The following is a 15234-nucleotide window of genomic DNA, read 5'->3' as shown; positions in this document are numbered from 1 at the left end:
GTCAAAAGGGGCTGCACAGTGGCACACAGGAGGTGGAAAGGTACACAGTGTACAAGCTGATCGCCTGTCATTACAGGACAAAGTGCATTAAATGTGCTACTTAGGTGTCCACTTGCTTTATCGGGGGCGGTAACGAGGCCCGTCCCGTCCGTCGCCGCTCCGCCTTGCTCCCACGCGTCCAGGCCAACGAGGCATGTAGCGCCACGTAGGCTGGCTGGCTGCTGAGTTGGCATGGTGGTAGGGTCTTCACGAAGATCTGTATGCCACCACGCAGGTGTTTGGCTAGATGGATTAGTACCCACGTACTGCCATGTGAGTACTTGCTTCAGTTGGTGGGTTGGCCGCTATGCTGGGGCGGCAAGGTCTTGCCGCGGTCTCGCGTATATCCCTGGCAAGGGTCTTGCCGGGGCCTTGTGAGCGCCCTCGGCAAGAGTCTTGCCGGGGCCTTGCGAGTGTCTTCGGCAAGGAGCCTTGCCGGGGCCTCGTGGGCATCCTCGGCAACGAGACTTGCGATTGTCTTGACTTCTCGTCCTCATCTAGGATTTGTAGGCTCTCTGTCTTCACAAAGATCTGCATGCCACCATGCAGGCACTTCCCGAGCCTTGGTTCCAATGTTGTCGATGGTGTCGGAACTCTCAGGCTCAAGGGTGGCTACGATGTTGGCGCTGGGCGAGCTGCCCCGGCAAGGCTCTTGCCGGGGCTGTGTAGGCCGCCCCGGCAAGGGTCTTGCCGGGAGGAAGCCTGTCTGATTGCTCCGTCTTCTGTGCCCTTGGTTGGAGCGCTGCTCTGGTAGCCTTGCACTTCTGCTTCCCTCCTCTGCCCTGCTAAGTGTGGTCGCGGGTGCGGCTCTAACTGCCCGTGCACAGGTGAAGGGGCACAAAAGAGAGCCCCTACTTTTGTGCACCATTAGGGGCAATATAACGTGACGTTCTTTTGCACAAAGGTATTGAGCATACAAACAAAAAGCGCATGGCAACCTCTGCTTCCCTCTGCGAAGGGCCTATCTTTTACTTTTATGTATTTACTTTTATGCAAGAGTCAAAGTTTTTCTCTCTATTCCTTTTTTATTTTTTTCTCCTTTGGCAAGCATCATGTGGTGAGGAAAGATCTAGGCACATATGTCTAGTTGAATATGGGTAGCATGAGTTATTATTGTTGACATCACCCCTGAGGAGAATATGTTGGGAGGTGAAACTATAAGCCCCTATCTTTCTATGTGTCCGGTTGAAACGTTTTGCTCATGTGTACGCGGTGAGTGTTAGTAATCATAGAAGACTATATGATGGTTGAGTATGTGGAGCTCTTACTTAGACTCTGTTGAATAAGTTGAATTGCAATTGCTTGGTGACTGAGAACATAGGTTGTTGAGTTTCAAGAGAATTCATTGTTTGAACCTTAACATGTGAATTGGTTGCTACTTTAACATGAGAAATTTTATGAGAACGAATTGTTGTTATGATGCTAGGAAAAGTGATTGAAATTATCATTGATCAAAATTATGCACTTTGCTAGCATTCACACTTCATAAATTATTTCTTTTATCATTTACCTACTCGAGGACGAGTAGGAATTAAGCTTGGGGATGTTGATACGTCTCCAACGTATCTATAATTTATGAAGTATTCATGCTATTTTTTTATCATTCTTGGATGTTTTTACAATCATTTTATAGCAACTTTATATCATTTTTTGGGACTAACCTATTGAACCAGTGCCCAGTGCCAGTTGTTGTTTTTGCTTGTTTTTTACATCGTAGGAAATCAATATCAAACAGAGTCCCAACACCGCAAAACTTTTTGTGGATTTTTATGGACTAGAAGACCACCAATGGGCCAAAGCAGCACCTGGGGGGTGCCCCGAGGGGGGCACAACCCACCAGGGTGCGCCTGGGGGCCCAGGCGCGCCCAGGTGGGTTGTGCCCACCCTCGGTGGCCTCCCGCACCCCCTCTTTACCTTATAAATTCACAAATATTCCAAAAACCCTCGGGGTTAACCTAGATCAGAAGTTCCGCTGCCACAGGCCTCTGTAGCCACCGAAAACCAATCTAGACCCCGTTCCGGCACCCTGTCGGTTGGGGGAATCATCACCGATAGCCATCTTCATCATCCCGGTGGCCACCATGATGAGGAGGGAGTAGTCCACCCTCGGGGCTGAGGGTTTGTACCAGTAGCTATGTGTTTAATCTCTCTCTCTCTCTCTCTCTCTCTCTCTCTCTCTCTCTCTTGTTCTTGAGATGTCATGATCTTGATGTATCGCGGGCTTTGTTAATATAGTCGGATCATATGGTGTTTTCCCCTCTCTATCTTGTTGTGATGAATTGAGTTTTCCCTTTGAAATTTCGTTTTATCGGATTGAATACTTTTATGGATTTGAGAGCACTTGATATATGTCTTGCATATGAATACTCGTGGTGACAATGGGGTATCATATTGATTCACTTGATATGTGTTTTGGCACTCAACTCGCGGATTCCCGAGGTGACATTGGGGTAATCTATGCATAGGGGTTGATGCACGTTCTCGTCTTTTGTTTCTCCGATAGAAATCTTGGGGCACTCTTTGAGGTTCTTTGTGTTGGATTGAGTATTATGAATTTGAATTTGCTTTGGTGTTATTTTAGTACAAACTCTTAATAGATCGATCGAAAAGAATAACTTAACGTTATTTTAGTACGAACTCTTAATAGATCGATCGGAAAGAATAACTTGGTGTTATTTTAGTACGAACTCTTGGATAGATCGATCGGAAAGAATAGCTACGAACAATTTCTTCTTATGTTCTCTGCTAGATAGGAACTTTCGAGTGATTCTTCATCGCACGTTGAGGGATGGTTCTATGATCCAATTATATTAGCATTGTTGGGAGATTGCACTAGTGAAATTACGGACCCTAGGCCTCATTTTCAAGCATTGCAATACCGTTTGTGCTCCATTTTATCAATTGCACCTTGCTATTTTTTTATTGTTCTTACTACAAAAACCAATATCTACTATCCATATTACACTTGTATCACCATCTCTTCGCCGAACTAGTGCACCTATACAATTTACCATTGTATTTGGTTTGTTGGGGACACGAGATACTTTTTATTATTTGGTTGCAGGGTTGTTTGAGAGAGACTATCTTCATCCTACGCCTCCCACTAATTGATAAACTTGAGGTAAAATTGCTACTGTCCTACAAAACTCTGCGCTTGGAGTCCCAACACGTGTCTACAAGAATAAAGTTGCGTAGTAGACATCAAAATACAACATACATCTCATCAAATTATCGAACGAATACCAAATTCACATGATTACTTATAACAAGACTTCTCCCATGTCCTCAGGAACAAACACAACTACTCGGAAAGCATATTCATGTTCATAATCAGAGGGGTAATAAATATCATTAAGGATATGAACATATGATCTTCCACCGAATAAACCAACTAGCATCAACTAAAAGGAGTAATCAACACTACTAGCAACCCACAGGTAACAATTTGAGGTTTTGAGACAAAGATCGGATACAAGAGATGAACTAGGGGTTGAGAGGAGATGGTGATGGTGAAGATGTTGATGGAGATTGACCCCCTCTCGATGAGAGGATCGTTGGTGATGACGATGGCTTCGATTTCCCCCTCCGGGAGGGAAGTTTCCCCGGCAGAACAGCTCCGCCGGAGCCCTAGATTGATTCTGCCCAGGTTCTGCTTCGAGACGGCGGTACTTTGTCCCGAAAGCTTCCTTTTGATTTTCTCCAGGTCAAAAGACATCATATAGTAGAAGTTGGGCACCGGAGGCCTGCCAGGGGGCCCACAAGCCCTAGCGGCGCGCCGAGGGTGGTAGGGCGCGCCCCCAGGCTTGTGGCCACCTGGTGGGTCCCCTCTGGTATTTTCTTTGCCCAATATTTTTTATATATTCCAAAATAATTCTCCATAAATTTTTAGTACTTTTGGAGTTGTGCAGAATAGGTCTCTCAAATTTGCCCCCTTTCCAGTCCAGAATTCCAGCTGCCGGCATTCTCTCTCTTCATGTAAACCTTGTAAAATAAGAGAGAAAAGGCATGAGTATTGTAACATAATGTGTAATAACAACCCATAATGCAATAAATATCAATATAAAGCATGATGCAAATTGGATGTATCAGTCCCGAGGGCTCCACAAGCCCTCAGGGTGCGCCCTAGGGGGGCGTCCCTGGCTTGTGGGCCCCTCGACACTCCTCCAACCCTAATCTTTGGCCTATAAATTCCCAAATATTTCCAAACCAACAGAAGCATCCACCAAAAATACTTTTCCGCCACCGCAAGCCTCTGCTTCCGCAAGATCCCATCTTGGGGCCTTTTCCGGCATCCCGTCGGAGGGGGATTCGATCACGGAGGGCATCTACATCAACTCTATTGCCCTACTGATGAAGCGTGAGTAGTTTACCATAGACCTACGGGTCCATAGCTAGTAGCTATATGGCTTCTTCTTCTCTCTCTTTGATCCTCAATACCATGTTCTCCTCGATGTTCTTGGAGATCTATCCGATGTAATCTTCTTTTGCGGTGTGTTTGTCGAGATCTGATGAATTGTGGATTTATGATAAGATTATCTATGAATGTTATTTGAATCTTCTCTGAATTCTTATATGCATGATTTGATACCTTTGTATTTCTCTTCGATCGGTTTGGTTTGGCCAACTAGATTGGTTTTTCTTGCAATGGAGAGGTGCTTAGTTTTGGGTTCAATCTTGCGGTGTCCTCACCCAGTGACAAAGTAGGGGTAGCGAGGCACGTATTTGTATTGTTGCCATCAAGGGTAAAAAGATGGGGTTTTCATCATATTGCTTGAGTTTATCCCTCTACATCATGTCATCCTACTTAAGGCGTTACTCTGTTCTTATGAACTAAATACTCTAGATGCATGCTGGATAGTGGTCGATGTGTGGAGTAATAGTAGTAGATGCAGAATCATTTCGGTCTAGTTGACATAGACGTGATGCCTATATTCATAATCATTGCCTTGGATATCGTCATAACTTTGCGCTTTTCTATCAATTGCTCGACAGTAATTTGTTCACCCACCGTATTATTTTCCTTCAAGAGAGAAGCCTCTAGTGAAACCTATGGGCCCCAGGTCCATTTTCCATCGTATATTTTCAGTTTTATAAACCAAAAAACCCAAAAATACCTTGCTACAATTTATTTACTTTTATTTTGTTTTACGTTTTAGTAAGCTTTTATATCTATCTCTATCAGATCTCATCCTTGCAAGTGACCGTGAAGGGATTAACAACCCCTTTATCGCGTTGGGTGCAAGTGTTTGATTGTTTGTGCAGGTGCGGAGACTTGCGTGTATCTCCTACTGGATTGATACCTTGGTTCTTAACTGAGGGAAATATTTATCTCTACTTTGCTGCATCACCCTTTCCTCTTTAAGAAAAACAACAATGCAAGCTCAAGAAGTAGCACCAGCCTTGAGGTCCGACGCATAGTGGTGGCACACGACGATATCCACTTTAGTAAAACTGTATGTAAGCAGATTTTACACTAACTTCAACATAAGCAGAAATGGACAACACAATACAATGATTTAAGGTAAGCAAATTTTACAAAAAAAAAACTTAAAATCATGCCTACCATTAACTACGTGCTCTAGGTCCATCTATAGTCCATTCAATTACGGCATGCTCGTTTCTTCTAAATGTGAACACATATATGTATGTTTGAGCACCTGATATGTTTATATCTTGGAGTCTTGGCTAACACATCTAATCCTAAGTAGGAATCCATGTCACCTTTAAAATTAGGAAAAATAAAATCAGAAAACACCAAGCTTTCTACGACACTTTTCACTTGAGGCATCAAATGTTCATGCAAAATATAAGATCATAATTGAAAGGCTCAACATATTTCCAATGGGACCCCACCTTCTATCTATTTTCTAGGATTCTTTTGGTACACAACATAAGCCTTTGATTGAAATCTTTGACAACATTATATATCTTAGAAACTACCCCCACCTTGTGGCCTGCACAAAAAAAGCAACAATGCATTTTCCCCTTCAGAAACAACACTTTTTGTAAGAAAACAAATAACAGTGGAAATAAATCATAACAGATTGACATTCTTTGTGTTCTTGACCCGGCAGTAAGATAAAAACATATGATTGACCTGGCAAAATACTAAAGTCGCACAACATAAACTAACTAGCAGTATAACTATTACAAAGTGAGAAGCAAAAATGACATTACTAGAAGCAAAAGGAGAAGCAATAAGCCTAATGAAATAACAACGATATTATTTTTCCAATAAGTAATAGGAAGCATATACTTTTTCTTTTTGCATCAGCTTCTCTCCCCACTCAGCTTCTAGATATGTGACACTCTTGATAACTGAAGTTCAGTTAGTATAACCTGCAAATCAATAGAAAAAAAATCCAAGTTGAATCAATTGAAGCATAAAGAGAGCACATTAGAGAGGAAAACACAATTTAAGAACCCAGAATGAGCTGTGGGTGTTCAACCTACTCTATTGGAACAGATTAAAAAAAGGTAGATCTGCTATACCTGGGGCGTGCAGAGGCAGCAGAAGTTGAGCTCCTCCTGGTGCGTGGTTCATGCTGGATATCCTTGTCCACCACTGGCAGGTGCTCGTACAGAATAGGGCGCCCAAGAAGCAAGCGAGGAAGAAGACCACCGAGTCGGATGGTAGTGAGCTCGCCCACCAAACCCCAGGTCAGGGACTGCGGCAGCCCGGTGTGATGGAACCGCTAAAACACATAGGCCACCGCAACGGCTCGAGAGGAGGGTCGACGGGGGATGGAGTGGCGGCCTGAGGTCGACTGCCGGGGAGTAGAAGACGCCGCGACGGCGGCTGTAGGGAGCACTGCCAGGCAGGGGAGCGGGGACGAAGGCTGCGAACAACACGAGATGAGAAGGTAGAGACGTGGGATCTGGCGGTCATGGTGCAGATTGGAGGGATACACCGGCAGAGACATGAAGGTGGAGAACTTGGCTGCTCCTCCTCGCCGGGATCCATCGACAGAGGTGATGGGGTGGGGAAGGGGGAGCTTAGGAAGATGGAGCGGTGGTGGCGCGAGGGGAAGGAGGAAGGAGAGTGGCGACGCAAGGGAAGGGGAGAAGAGAGTGCAGTTGACGGCCCGTCGAGGGCCGCGTGAATGATAGCTAGGATTGTGACCCAATCGAGCACCCCCTCATCTTTACGCCGAGAGAATGCCAATACTGCCCTTGGCGGGCCGCCAAATTCACAGGCGGTGGCACAACCTCTCCAACAGAAACACAATCACCAGAAGATCTGTGATCCGGAGCCGCTGACGGGCGTGGCCCACACCGCCTGGGCCCCGCGTGTCAATGTGATATGTGAAGGCAGAGAGAGTGTATAAGTGCAGTCTACTATTCATTGTAGCAGTGTTGATAGCGACCCGACGGCCAGGATCGTTTCAGCTGAAGATCCGACGGTCACAATTCTTTTGGACACCTAATCCAACGGTCCAAATCCAGAGGCCCCGAGATTGCTCCATTTCTTCCCAGACTCTAACAATGGGATTATCTTTGCTAAGTTCGAGGGAACCACAAGGAACTGTTCGAGGGGTCCGCGGGGAGGAGATAGGAACGCGCATCACCAACTCTATGTCCATTGTCATGACTGCGCATCTAGTGGTAAAAAGTTGATCCCGTGAATTGTGATATAGATCTACAACATGTTCCATGTTCACATGATAGATTTTGTTTTTGTTTTGCGCCATCTTAGCGAGCCGCTTGCCCCAGCAGTTTGGTGATGTGAATGAGGTGCATACGTACACCAAATTGCGGCATGACATGCCACGTGTACCTAACGGTCGAGATCCAGGTGATAGAGCACCAAATAGGATAAAAACTGACAAACCTTTTACTAAATGAGTGTAAAAACTAAAAATGACACGATTCACGCTAGGTGGGGTAATTCAAAGGAAACTATTAAATGGGGTAGTCTGTGCCAAAAATGTTAAAATAGAGCGTAAAAACAGAATTTCACTCTTTAAAAAAAATTATGCATTGTAGTGTATATAATTTACTTTTTATGTTTCAGAGTCTGTCGTGCTTTAAATCTTTTTCGTCCTTCACCATTGTCTAAATTAATGGAAATGATAAGTACGTGACATCAGGTACGAACACATGATAAATCGAACATTTTCAATGGCAATTCTGGTGATGCAAGGATAACAATTTAGTTGACACACACGGTAATTTTCTGTTAAAAAATAAACTGAAGCATAAAATTGTCATGTCTGCGAACTAAAGTTGTCATCCTCGTTTCACTAAACTTATCATCAAAAATGCTATTTTGTCATGTGCTTGTACGTGACGTTCGGGCCTTATCACATTCGTGAATTAATTGTACCAAGCTAAGCTTGTGCCCAAAATCCATTTATTCGCATCAATCAAACGATCCAAAAGTATATACTCCTGCATCACGGTGCGATCGAACGGCTGTGTTGGATATTCGAATTATAGAGTACGAAAATAAATAACGAGCAGTGGCTTAAGCCTTACAGGCACTTTATTGGCATCACTGATGCAATTGCAGTCGGAGAACACTTTGCCTGAGGGCCGGGTGACCCCGATACTGGTCGGTCAGTTAAACTCCTCGGACTTCAGCAGCTTTGACACAGCCGAGCGCTCTGACCATGCTCTGCAGGTTCTCGCACGACAACCCGCCGGGCGCCACGGCCTCCTCCGCCTTGGCCTTCCACTCAGCCGCGCTCCCCCTCATCTCCTCTGCCTTCATCGCATGCCTGATGTGGCTGGCCACCTGCTCCCTCCTCACCTCCTCGTCAACCCGGAGGCCCACGCCCCACACATCGCAGGCGTACTTGCAGTTGGTGTACTGGTCCGCGAACCCCGGCCAGCACACCATCGGCACGCCGGCCGCCACGCTCTCGCGGGTGGAGTTCCACCCGTTGTGCGTCAGGAAGCACCCCACGGGCCGGGTGCCCAAGAACCCGATCCTGCGGGCACCAGGTGGTCAGGCAGCACCGCCCTGCCGTCGCGGCGATGAACTCCGCCGGCAGAGAGCTCACGCCAGCGCCGGCGCCGGGGACGAGGTTGTCCCTGATGGACCAGAGGAACGGGTGGCCGCTGGCCACGAGGCCCCACGCGAACTCGGCGACCTGGTCGGTGGAGAGGACCGTAAGGCTGCCGAAGTTGGCGTACACGACGGAGCCCGGCTGCTGCGTGTCCAGCCACGCGAGGCACTCGGTGTCCTGCTTCCACAGGCTCAGGCCGCTGGCGGAGGCATCGTCGTCGCCCCTTAGCTGGTGGTTGAGGAGGGAGCCTAGGGGACCGACGGTGTAGATGCGCGGGTACTCGGCGCGGAGGGCGGCGAGGACGTCGGCTTCTAGGGCGTCGAAGGTGTTGATGATGAGCGCGCCGGCCTTGGTGCAGCCGTTGGCCTCCACGATGTTGAAATGGAGGCCGAAGTCGTCCGGGTCGGTGGTGCGGACGAAACTGGAGATGTCTCCGAGGCTGATCGGCGGCATGCCCGGGATCCAGTCGATGAGCGTCCTACTCAGGTGTCCGTTCGTGTAGCAGGTCTCGTGTGCAAACGTATGTAATGATCATGAAATGGATAAATCAAGACTAGGAGAACGGCTTGACTGTTGCTAATTAAGCTGCTCGAATTTTTTATAAATTCAGGCGATGTTTGAAGCCAAAGAATTGTAAGAATCACAGTTCTCAGAAACCATGGTTTTAAGAGTTGTAGTAACTAGCTAACTGCAACGCAAAACACCATGGTTCATGAATACTACAACATTTTCTAGTTCGTATTTTGAAAAAAAAACTGTGGTTACTTGGTTCCGGTATACAACAAAGTGCTTATATTAGTTTCAAATAATGCTAAGTAATTAGCTGTGAGGCGTAACTCTACCGCCTAACCCATAAATAACATCGTAAATGTCCGTTTTTATGTCCAGACGTGATCCGCGCACATGATGCAGAATGGGAAACATCCAACACTATTCACGAATTAATCATAATTTGTCTAGTTAAGAAGAGAGAAGAAGGGAACCATGCATGCGGTTGCTTTTGGTTCAGCCAGGTCAAGTCGCGACCTGGATCCAACGCAATGGCCCCGCCACTTTGAAGGGATCCATCGCGCCATCTCGACACCTCACCACATATCCGGGAACTGTCAACCCCGCTTTGTGTGTGAGCCTTGCCGCGGCCAAGGCACTTGCCGGCGGCGACGACAATAAGAAAGAGCGCCGGTCAGGTGACGTCGGGCCGAAACGGGAAGGTAATTGTTTGAAGTTAAGTATATACATTAGAACACAATCTGAATATTCAACCGAGATCCCTAAGATTATGGTTGGTTCAGATCCTTTCTAGTCCTTCTTACTCTGTTTATAAGATTTCTCTGAAGTCAAATTTCATGATATTTGGCCATATTTATTTGAAAATTTCATCAACATCTACAATACTAAAGTTACATTATATGAAAATTAAATTCATAACACATTCAATAATATTTTTTTTCGTATTCCGAATGTTGGTACTTTTTTTCTAGAAAGTTAGTCAAACTTTACGAAGTTTGACTTCAGACAAATGTTATATGCATAGTAAAAAGGATAGACTACTGAATGACCATTGCCGCCGCCAGAATGAGTCGTTGATGTGTCGCTGTCGCTGCTTCCATATCGGAGCCGGCCTGGCCTTGTTGGTGACAGCCGAGAAGTCTTCCTCTACGTGCTTCTCATGACCAGCGCCCCGGAACCACAGTTCTCGTCGTTGAATAATTGAATCAATCTGAAGATCTGACACCAAATCTCATAGTTGCATATGCATCGTGGAAAACCCTAACCTCGTTGCCCCGAGGAGCTGGTAGAAATCTATACCGGAGCTCCGTCTAACCCGTCCCGACGGGCGAACTTCAGGCGAATTGGTGCTCGGAAGACTGACTTGAGGAAGAAGCGCCATCATTTTTCGATGTGCCGCCCGTGCGACACTAAAACCCTACCTAGCTATCTACTAGCCAGCGTTGAGGTACTAGAATTCCTTCCCGTCACCGGAGTGGGAAGCGGAGGGGAGGCGAATTCATAGGCTCGCCGACGGATATCGAGGGGAGGAAGAATTTCCCCAGTCGCCTTGCAAGAGGGGAATGAAAAGCAACTTGGCTAATGTCGTTCTCTTTTTTGGTGGTGTCCAGATCGCTTTGGTAGTTTGTCTTCATAGAAATTTAGAAATTTATATTTTATTTTCAACACACTATACCTGTTTAGATTTTATTTGAAAACTTTTGGATGTACTCTTTATATTTTCACTAAGAAGTACTCAGTCCGTCCAAAATTACTTGTCGCTCAAATGTACGTATCTAGCACTAAAATAGTTCTTTTCAAAATATAAGTTGTGTTGGACTTTTCAAGGTCTTTGATGCACTATTTCAACCACTAATGTATACCAAAATACATGGATTAAACATGTATTAATAGTATCATTATATTTGTCTTGCAAAACAATTTTATCTCATACGTCTTTATAATAATTTTGTAGGCATGCAATAAGTAAAAGATCATAGTCAAAGTTATGCGATGAATACCAGAAAAGTAAACGCGCGCCTTATATTTTGGAAAGAAGGGAGTACTCCCTCCATCCTTTTTACTCTGCGGATTAGATTTTGGTCAAGCCAAACTTTGTAATGTTTGACCAATTTTTTAAAAAAGTATCAGCACCTACAATACCAAATATATAAACCATGAAATTACATTTCATAATGAATCTAGCAATGTTAATTTGGTATTGTGAGTGATGATACTTTTTTCTTTTAAGTTTGGTAGAGATACCTTGACTTCGAATAAAATTTATATGTAGACTGAAAAGGACCGGAGGGAGTACTGCTCCGTCCGGATTTATTGTGCCCGTTTGTATTTTGGGCTAGACTTTGACTGTCTATAGACTACTAAAATATAAAGTATATGCTATAAAAAATTATACTGCTGGATTTGTATTTGAAAGGGATTTCTGATAATATAATTTTTATGACATACAGTTTACATTTTATTAGTTAAATTTTTAGGTCAAAAGTTAGTCAGAAATAAAAGGGGTCCTGATAAATCTCCGGAGGGAGTACCATTCGGGACGTAGTACTGGATAAAGAGATCAGCGGATCTCGGGGCCCATATGTAGTTACCGGTAAAGTATACGCTAGATCAAAACACAACAGCAAGTTAAGCGCTTAATTAAGCTGATCTTGCCATACTTTGACTTTTATAGTTTTTTTGTGTGTGACTTTTATAGCTTGTGAGAGAATCTCTCTTACACATGCATATGCCCCTTGAGCGAGATGATTGATTATATTTTAATGGGACCTTCAAGGTCTTGATGAGTCAGAACGACCCTTCCAGTGTGCATTGATCAGAACGACAAAATGTTAGTATTTTTTTTGCGCACCCCTATAAGGATAGACACTTAACCACGGGTTGTTGGTTCACTGGTTCGTAAAATGTCAATTTAAAAAATAACAATATAACATTGATAAAAGCATGCAAAATGCCTATAAGATAATAATTTAGATAAATCATATGACAGATTAATTTCTCTTCATATCTCCCTCTCTTTCTCTCCGCCTCCGCCTCCCCTCCATCGCTTCCCCTCCCGATCCAGATCCCTCCGCCTCCCCTCCCGATCCAGATCTCTGTCTTTCTCTCCACCTCCCTCTGCCTTCCCTCCCGCCGTCGCCGGATCCCGGCTGACCGAAGCCCGTGCGGGGGGATGATGGCGGCGGCGGGGCGTCCCTCCGTTGCGGCTTGGAGGCGTATGTGTGGCCATGGCGCCGGTCACGCAGCTATGTGACCTCCTCTACCTTTGGTTGTCTTCATCGTCGGTCCAAAGGGATCTGGTCGGTGGGTATTGCCTCGCGGTGGCTTCCCGGCGGCGGATCAAGTGGAGGAGGAGATGGTGGCCTAGCTACTGAAGTGGGTGAGGATGCCACCATCGTTGGCGGCCTCCGTGGGGGTCGTTTTCCTCTTGGAGGCGATGATGGGGATGTGCCTCACTCCACTGTTTTCGGGGGAAATCTCAGATCTGGAAGAGGCTATTATTGACGGCGACGGACGTGGGCGTCGTAGCCCTCCTTCGCATTGAGGGGCGTCCTGGATCGGATGATGGCGACGTCGTCGTCGTCACCCCCATGGGGACATCATCTTTGGGGACATTTATCGGCTGGACGAACATGTGGACGGCTTGGTGGTTGGGCGTCGGTAGGTGGTGGAGCGACGCTTCATCCTACACATAGATGGCGACGGATCTCGGCAGTGTGGCGCAGTGGAGACTCGTCGTCTGATGTGTGGCGATGGACTCGTGCAGGAGGACGATGTTGTCTGGCGTCGCGGTGGCGTCAATGGCAGAGAGGCCTGGCGAGGTCGATCCTCAGTATCTGATGTGAGGATGGATCGATGGATGAAGGAGGTGACGGCCCTTGCAGCGTGCGCATGTGGTGCCCACTAAAAGTGCGCCGGACCGGTGTGTAACCCAGTCGAGACATTATGGCTTGAATGGGGCATCCGGCATTAAATGTTAGGTATTGGTGCGATGTCTGTTTGGTATTAGACTCAGACATTCGGCAGCCCTTAATCACGGGGATAGAAATAGTGACATGTGTTGTCAAGATGATGACTTCAGGCTTACTGATATATTATCTTGTAAGGGCTTTGCAAATAATTAATAAAATGGCTGCATGCATCGTCCAAATGTAGAGGTGGAGGTACATCCTTTTTTAAAAAAAATAGCTTAGCTATGGCCATCCTCATGTAGAAGCCATTTTGAAGTATTCTTTGGACTGCGGGACTTTCATAAGAAATTTGGAGGTTCCCCACTAGCACCTGTTTTGATCATAGATTTGACGACCGAGTTGTGGCGACTCAATAGTGAGGAGTTTGGCCGAAAATGCTTAATGGAGGACGATCTTCATAGAGCTCTTTATTTTTGAAGATTCCCCTCTATAAACTTTTATAATACATTCTAGATACGGCAGGAGTAAGAAAACTATACACGGATGTATAGTACATGTGTGTAAACTTTGAAGATGAGGATGAACAATACATGCACCGTAAAAATCGCACACGTTCTAGTGATTGAGTATAGCATATGATTCGATTAACGACAACGCGTTTTTGTGAAATATACTAACATGGTTAATAATTTGGTTCTGGTATTACCTTTGAGTGGCACATAGCCTCTTTCCTTTAGCTCCCGGAGCCGCATGTGGCCCATCAGCGATGCGGCGCTACCACCCCAGAGCACCATGCTCGGCACACCCAGCTCCGCGCCACGTCCAGCGCGAAGCTCATCAGCGCCGTTGGCACCACGCACGTCACCGGTGGCACGCCCGCCCTGCCATTGACACGCAGGATGAGCTCCCTCAGCGGCCCCGCGCACCTGTGGCTCGTGGCGGCAGACAGGCCGAGGTCGTAGTCCCCGGCGTCCCGGTCAGCCTCCACAAGCCCGTCCGGGATCGTCTCGAGCTGGAACCCCTCGCTGCCACGCACGGCAGCGGCGCCCTCCGCCGTCTCCATGACGCGGTGGTTGTGCTCGGTGTTGACAAAGGTGATGTAGACGCCGTGGCGGTGCAGCAGCTTGGCCAGCTGCAGTGCCGGGTTGATGTTACCGGAGCCCGGGAACGGCACAACGACGGCGTGCGGCCTCGCCATTAGTTCGTTCGTCCGGCCGTGTGCGCGCGCGTACCACGCGTGTATGGAGCTGTGCCAATGTATGTATGCTAACTGGTTTGCTCTGTAAGTACTCCACTAGCACAAGCTGCGGAGTTAATTAATAACCAGCTTAGCTGTAGATGCCCTACTTAGATCGGACTTTATGTGTGTAGACTCGATCGGATCGAGGTCTAACTAGCTCGTAAGTAGGTGGTTAACGTTAGTAGTCTTCTGACGTTAAAAAAAAAACGTTAGTAGTCTTCCTTTTGTTCTCTTTCGCAAAAAAAAGTCTTCCTTTTCTTTTGTCGATGGTGAAATTGGCTACTTCTTGGTGTTGGTCGATCGATCCAAGTCAAGAATCGGTCTCCTTCCTCGCCGCACCATAGCCTCACGTTGGCCATTGGATATTGTTTCTATACCCTTCCTTACCATGCACGAGAAGAAAAAGGCACAGAGCCCTCGTCTTGCTCTGTCGCGTCGCGCAGCCTCTCCAGCCAGTAGCCCAATGCCAACGATGAGGGCATCTCCAACGCTGAACCAAATTTGCTCGGCATCCATTCACAGA

General features: G+C 46.4%; 1 pseudogene; it reads right to left on the bottom strand.

Moving 5' to 3' along the window:
* Positions 1-8456: 8456 nt before the first annotated feature.
* Positions 8457-14964, bottom strand: LOC109753078 (7-deoxyloganetin glucosyltransferase-like; annotated as a pseudogene).
* Between the last annotated feature and the right edge of the window lie 270 nt (positions 14965-15234).

This window comes from Aegilops tauschii, chromosome 7 (genome assembly GCF_002575655.3).
Source record: "Aegilops tauschii subsp. strangulata cultivar AL8/78 chromosome 7, Aet v6.0, whole genome shotgun sequence".
NCBI classification, from domain to species: Eukaryota; Viridiplantae; Streptophyta; class Magnoliopsida; order Poales; family Poaceae; genus Aegilops; species Aegilops tauschii.
The sequence above is the reverse complement of the archived record's forward strand: the minus strand, read 5'-3'. Positions and strand labels throughout refer to the sequence as shown.